The sequence below is a fragment of the Hylobates moloch genome, unplaced genomic scaffold, assembly GCF_009828535.3.
Source record: "Hylobates moloch isolate HMO894 unplaced genomic scaffold, HMol_V3 SCAFFOLD_3, whole genome shotgun sequence".
NCBI classification, from domain to species: Eukaryota; Metazoa; Chordata; class Mammalia; order Primates; family Hylobatidae; genus Hylobates; species Hylobates moloch.
This window is the reverse complement of record NW_026652278.1, coordinates 35,425,233-35,432,827: the sequence shown is the minus strand read 5'-3', so window position 1 is coordinate 35,432,827 and position 7,595 is coordinate 35,425,233.

Genomic DNA, 7,595 nt, shown 5'->3' with positions numbered 1-7,595 from the left:
GAGCTGCCCAACCTGGTTCCCCACCTTGCCTGAATGTCCTCCCAAAGGTTCATTCATCCCACAAGCCTTTATGGATTTTCTCCCACATGCTAGACAGAGTGCTGGAGTGCTAGACGCTGGAGGGGGCCTTCCCAGTCTGGTGGGGGAGGCAGATGTGCAAATAAGAATAAGCCTGGACAGGCAGGGTGTGATAGAGCTAGGATGTCAAGATGGACCTTTTCGATCCTGGGTGACAGCCAGGTCTTAATGACCCTGCTGCCAGGGACCTGCCATCCACTCCTGGCTGCCCATGTCCAAGATGTCCCCCCAGTACCCCTGCCCCACCCCAGCTGGGCCCAAAACATTCCCTGTGATGAATCAGCAGGAAAGAATGCTCCCAGCCTCAGGTCAGTGGCAGCAGCCCAGCTCCCCCACCAGGGACAATGAGGCAGCTGTGGGCTTGGGTGCCAGGTATGCCTAAGCCCCCTCCTAGGGCCCAGCCACCTCTCATGCTGAGCCAGAAGCAACACAGAGGGTTCGGAAACGTGGGCTCTGCCTGCTGCCAATCACTCACCAGGCCTGGCTGCCCAGAACTAAAAATACCCTGGAGCACAGGGGCCGGCGGAGGATAGAGACCAGGGAATGAATGGATGTTGCCCAGAAGTCCTTTAATTTGCACAACTCTGGGCAGAGGCCAAGGCTGGGAAGCAGTGGAAGTGGGGATCTCTAAGGCATGTGCTGTGAGCCCCCAACCCTGAGAAGTGAGGGGCTCTGGTCCCAGCCCCAGCCCATGGCGTACTAGCAGTGGGATTTTCTCGGCTGAGTTGTCATCTCCTCATCCTTAAATGTGATTGCTGTAGGGGTCAGATGGGACCACTGGATTCATCTCAATCAGCTTTGATTTGATTGAGAACGCCCTCTTCTTCCCTCCTGCCTGGCTATGTTCACCCGGCCTCAGCCCAGCGCCTGTGACCCTCTCCGCACTCTTTATATAATGGTCTGTGTCTGCCTTAACTCTGGGCACCCCCACCCACCCCCGAGCTTCTTATTTATCTCTAAACCCAGCTCCTGTCACAGAGCTTGGCACATAGCAAGTGCTCTAGAAGTGCTCACGGATTGAATAAATGGACCTAGTAGTGTGTGCCGGTTTCTGGTCCCCAAGGCGATACAGACAAGCCAGAGGTGATTCCTGTCTTGTCCTCAAGGAATTTGCAGAGTGGTGTGGGAGACAGAGCCACAGTCAACCAGCAGGACAAGACATCATCACCATTATCATCATCATGGCTGGCTGGGGTCGAAAAACCGGTGGACAATGCTTTCATCATCTCCTGTTTACACAATGAAACTGGGACACAAAGGGGTTAAGTGACTTGGCCAACATCACACAGCTGTAATCTGCAGACGGGAGCAAGTGATCAATGACAGCGAAAGCACAGGGCTGTGTGGATGCCGAGCAGGGAAGTCTGAGGGTTGAAACCTTCCCAGAAGTGCCTTGAAAGGTGGATCTGATACACTGGGTAGAGAGGTGGGAAAGTGGGGTGGTCAGGAATAACACTTTACGATGCTGTGGAAGCCGTGAAGCACCATGCAGGTGTCTGGAGTTACCGCAGCTCCCCTCATCCCTCAGCCAGTACCCAGGGACTTGAGCGTGTAAGCATCACCTCTCCCTGCCTCCTCCCAGGGAAAGGAGCTAACATGAATCTCTTCCCCGTGGTGTGCTTCTCAACCCTCCCTTCCTGCCTAAGTCAGGGTCTGTACTTTCCTCCCAAGTGGGAAGGCCAGAATCTCCTGCAGAAAGCGGTGGCCTCCAGGGTGCACCTGGGTGAACCTAGTAGTGAACCTGGTGGAGTGCCCAGTGCCCATGCCTGCTGGCGAACTTCCTCCTCAGCAGCCTTCAGGACTCAGTTCTAGCCTCATCTCCTCTGTGACTCAGTATGGAGGAAATTGTACAGCTTTAAAAAGTGGGCAACCTGAGTTCTAGCTCTGCTTCTGAATTATGTGGCCTTGGGTAAGTTATTTTGCTGTGCCTAAGGTACTGCCTCCTGCATCTATTTGTCCTGCCGTTGCATTCTTGCCTCCTCTAACATTCAGTGCTGTGGCAACAGCCCCCAAACTGCTCTCAGTTTTTCACTGTTTCTGACGTCAGTCTTTCTAAAGTGTTGTCTTGCTCTAGCTCAAGAATCTTTAATTGCTCACTACTGCCCACAGGAGAGGAGGAATCTCCTGCTGCCTCTACTCACTTCGTTTTCCATATTCTACCTACCCTTCAGGCCTAACTCAGATTCCAACTCCTCCATGATATCTCCCATGAAAACTTGCATGAATGCTCTCAAAGTAGAAGGTGCTGGAAGAGTCACAGAGCCAAACCAGTCACAGGGTTTGCCCTCAAGGAGCTCACCGTCTAGTGAGAGAGATGACTCAAAGACATAGCTTGATGGAACGTAGATTGTGATAACAGAAAGTAGGACAAATGGGGAGAACAAGCCATTTTGGCCAAGGACAGCCTTCTCCTTTATTGAGAGCTGTTTATCCAGGAACAGGGCTTTTGTTCAGGGACAGGATGGGAGCTGAGGGGGTTTTGTAAGATCATGAAGTTCGGGGAGTGGGGAGGGTGGATCTAGGAAGGCTGGAGGGGCTAGTCAAGGATATGGTTTCTAGGGAGAAAGGAGAGATGAGCTGGTTGCAGTAAGGAGAGGAAATTTGGGGGAAGAGAAGAGCTGGTTAAAAAGAAATTCTGGGAAGTTTGGGTTTGTGATAGGCAAAGTCACCCTCTCCCCTATTCTGTGAAAGCTTCATAAACCCCGCATAAGTCAATCAAGTATGGAGCTGGACAGGCCCACCCCAGCATTTGCAGGGCCCAGAGCAAGACTCAAGGGAGGCCTTACGCCATGAGTCAAGTATTTTAAAGCCATCAACCAAATGAATCAATTGTTAAATCAATCATGGTCTATCCTCCTACCTTGACAAATACACCTTTGGAAAGACCTGGAAGGTCAGGTTTGCATTCAGAACTTTCTACTCCTTGGAGTTCTATATGGAACACACTATGACAAGAGTGTCTGCCTCTGGCCTTGCACCCTGGTGTGCCCCTCTGCACCATATTCTGCCCCATCCCACACAGCAAGGGGCCTTCTGCTGTGACAAAGACATGCAACACCCTCGGCTCTGTTCAGACCTCCCACAGACAGCTGTCCTGTGGCTGCCCCGTGCCTGTGCCTGGCACAGGCACAGGCTGCACTCAAAAGGAAGGGCTAGAAGTGGGCTCCGGCCTCCTGGGCAAAGAATTCCAAGAGCATGGGTTTGGAAATCGAGTGGAAGTTCCTTGCCCTGTGACAGGGCGGGGGTGGGGGGCATAACTGACAAGAGCCACGGTGATGCCCTCTGTAGCAGGAGGACCAGAGCAGGGACGCTTGCCCAGGTCTAAGGGCAGCGTGGAAGTGGGATTGTGTGTATTTGTGTATGGGGCGGGCAGAGGATGTGACATGAAGGTGGGAATGTGGCTCAGAGGTGGGCCCTGGGGGAGAGTGAGGGGGCTACTCAGTCACTGAGCCTCCTTAGGGTCACACACAATGCTCCGTGGCTGAAAGAGAGGAGAGGATGCCCCCAGAGCGGGGCGTGGGCGAGGCGGGAGAGGAAGGCAGAGGCATTTGGTCTGGGCTCAGGTAGAAGATGCTGGCAGGGAGAGGGTTGAAAAGGGAGCAGCCCAGCCAGGTTACCTTTAGAGAGCTGTGAGTCACCTGAGCAAGGGCCTTAGCTTGGCAGGTAGGAGGGGCCGCTGCAGCTTTCCGAAAGGGTTGCGGTAGGAGTGGGATTTGGTTAGAGTTGGGCTACAGGAATCTTAATCTTGCCAGGTACTGTCCTGAGCTGGTTTACACTTCACAGTCATACCTTTTTGTAGGAGGTGGGGTGGACAGGAACTGATAAGGGGGTTGGGGTGAGGGGACAGGAAGGAGTTTAACAAGCTGTAAACTGCTGAAAGGCAGAGAACAGGACTCAGATTCCCCACTTCCACCTCCAGGAATCCCAGCACAAATGCCCTGAATTCCCAGAGATGTTTGGACTCTATAAGATCAATCGCTCAATGCACATTTCTTCCCCAGAGTCTCTTCCTGCCCCTCAGGAAGACACATGCTGTCACCCCAGTTCTCATATGTAACTCCTCCTTGCCTGGGGAAGCTGGGTGTCCTGGCTGTCCTCTCCCCCTCCTCCTCCTCCCCACCCCCTCCTCCTTCTCCTCCTCCTCCTGCTCTTCCTCTCTTCCCTCAGGACCTCTTCCTGCCTTGCTGCCTTCCCCACCCTCTCTCTCCTTCCCCCCTCTCCCTCCTGGCCACACACCCTTTCTAAACTCACCTCCAACCCCTCTCCAGTTCCCTTAAGAATATATCTCCCCCTGCCAATTTTCCTCTTCCCCCTCCACCCCCAATGCCACCTGCAGACTCCCACTTTCCCTGTCTCAGCAGCTGGACACAGGCGCAGCGCCTGGATGTGCTTCTATTCAGGTAAATTAAAGTCATAAGTTCTGGGGGGAAATGAGGCGGAATGAAGACTCAGTGCCAAAGCCACGCAGCCCCGGAAATCGAGTGGGCTCCCTTCAGGAGCTCGTGCAAGTCTGCACTGACCTTCTCACTTGCCAGTAATTGCACCGCTTTTTCCTTAAGCAACACCAAGCAAGTTAAATTAAAAGACATTTCTTATTCTATGCTGTTTTCCTGGGTCCTTTAAAGCCACTGGTGTAGTAACTGTGTTGCATCTCCCATGGCGGATGAGGTCAATAGGCCTTAGTGGGCTAGCCTGGGAACTTCGCAGGCTATTGTGTTCTCTTTGCAGGAGAACAATGTTCTTCCTAGCCCAGGGTTTTCCTTCTTCTTGGCCCCTTTGGGAAGATCACTGACTATTTGAGGGCGTAGCCAAACTGAATGCTTAAGTGTTAGGAGCCCTAAATCCACTATTTGTGAATTATGTCTGGAATTAATTGAGATATTCCATGGGAAATAATTTCAGGAACAGAGGTGTTGATTAAAGAGAGGTACACGTGAACTTAACACAGATATCTTCGGTCTTGTGTTATCTTAGTTTTTCTTTTCTTTTTCTTTTTTCTTTTTTTTTTTTAGATGAAGTCTTGCTCTGTCACCCAGGCTGGAGTGCGGTGGTATGATCTTGGCTTACTGCAAACTTCCCCTCCCAGGTTCAAGTGATTCTCCTGCCGCAGCCTCCTGAGTAGCTGGGATTACAGGTGTATGCCACTGTGTCCGGCTAATTTTTGTATTATTAGTAGAGATGGGTTTTCACCATGTTGGCCAGGCTGGTCTTGAACTCCTGATATCAAGTGAGCCGCCTGTCTCGACCTCCCAAAGTGCTGGGATTACAGGCATGAGCCACTATGCCTGACCCGGTCTTGGTTTGTTGATGTAGAGCTTTGTAAACATTTGAAAGACTGTTAGGAATTGGTTTTATCTACCAGCCAGAATGTATGATCATTCAAGACTGGGAGTGACAGATTCCAAAGGTTAATTTTCATGTAACCAGCTCATCTTTAGCTTCCAGGAACTGGGAAGGGAGAGCCAAGAGCTGTCCTGGTGGGGAATTCCCTTGACCTGACTTGGAGGGGCAGAGAGGCAGGGGAGCTGACATAGAGGTCAAGGGAGATCCCTGGATCAAGCAGGACCTGAGCCAAGACCAGAGCCAGAGAGCCAGGAGCGAGATGTAGAGCCATTGGCACCAAAGTGTTATCAAAGACCAAGCCAGAAGTCAGGACTGAGGGTGGAGAGGAGAAGGACAAGCCCTATCAGAAGCCAGGGCTGTGTCTGATGAGCCTGTTCAGATGCCACCAGACAGAGCAGGAGGGCAGCAGAGCAACCCCCACTTCTAGTCCAGCGGCTCTTCGAGTGTGGTCCTGGCTCAGCAATGTCAGCATGGCCCAGGACTGTGTTTGAAATGCCAATTCTTAGGCCCCACCACAGAGCTACTGAATCAGAAACCTGGTGGAGATGGGGCCCAGCATCTGTGTTCTAACACATCCTCCAGATAATTCTAGTGCCTGCTACCATCTGAAACCTCTTTTCTAGACCACACCTTTGGACAATGTTTGGTCTGACCGAGTCTGGAGCCCTGCAGGTGCCATTCTCCTTGGAGTCCCAGACCTGTCTGGCAGGCAGGAGCCCTCTTGCATTCTGAGGAACCTCTTCCACAGATGTCAGGCTGAGTTTTGGGGAAGCACAGTTTTTGGGAAGCACAGCCTTCTACATCCCAGTTATTTCCAAATGGATTCCAACCTCTTCATGGTGGAGTGGGAGAGCCATGTCCTGCTTAGATATAAGGACCTCCATGTCCCCAAGGAGCCCATCATTGTGGTGGTGGGAATTCCTCTTGTTGTCTTCAGGGGGCCCTACCTCTGCTGGGTCAGGAAGGGGAGGTCAGGCCAACATCTAGATTCTGACAGAATCTTCCTGCATGATGGGAATTTCAACATCTATTCAACACCACAAAAGTCAGTGCTACTGTGAACATCAGACTGAAGTCTGAGATCTTCCCAGAGACCAGCTGGCCAAAAGGTGTCATTGATGCCCAGCTCTGGGCAGGCAGAAGAGACCCGGAGCCTGTTACAAATGCCTTCTCCTCCTTCTTGGAGTTGGTTCTGGCTTCCATAATTCACAGTGGATCCAGAGTTGCAGAGATAATTCTTAGTCTTGGGCCATTCTGGATATATCATTCTTCATCATAGACCATTCTGGATATGTCTTTGTGGCCAAAAAAAGAGTTAAATAACTGCAAGGTTGTTGATTTGTTTACAAAAGAGAAGGGGAAGAAGAAGAAGAAGAAGAAGAAGAAGAAGAAGAAGAAGAAGAAGAAGAAGAAGAAGAAGAAGAAGAAGAAGAAGAGGAAGAGGAAGAGGAAGAGGAAGAGGAGGAGGAGGAGGAGGAGGAGGAGGAGGAGGAAGAGGAAAAAGAAGAAGAAGAAGAGAAGAAGAAGAAGGAGAAGGAGGAGGAGAAGAAGAAGAAGAACAAGAAGAAGAAGAAGAGTGCTCAGAAAGGACAAGAAAAGCTTCATTTCCTAGCCATTAACTGAAAACCACTTTTCTTTTCTTTTTTCTTTTTTTTTGAGACGGAGTCTAGCTCTGTCGCCCAGGCTGGAGTGCAGTGGCACAATCTCGGCTCACTGCAAGCTCCGCCTCCCGGGTTCACGCCATTCTCCTGCCTCAGCCTCTCCGAGTAGCTGGGACTACAGATGGGGTTTCACCGTGGTCTCGATCTCCTGACCTCGTGATCCGCCCGCCTTGGCCTCCCAAAGTGCTGGGATTACAAGCGTGAGCCACCGTGCCCGGCCGAAAACCACTTTTCTTAGGACAGCTTGACCTCTAAAGTGTTGACTGATCCATCCAGAAAAAAATGTAGATAAATGATGTCTCTTTTTAGCATTTCATACTAATAAACAAGGTGGGAGAGAAGGAATTTCACCAAGATATCAGCAGAAACATAACTTCGGAGGAGAAATAATTTCCTCTTCATTACCAATTAATGAGCACAAGCTTCTGCTCGCCAGCACTCTGAATTGCTGTCACTGTGGTGAGGTGGTGTGACGGGAACTTGGGGTGATGCCTTAGGCCTCTGGCAAGGATT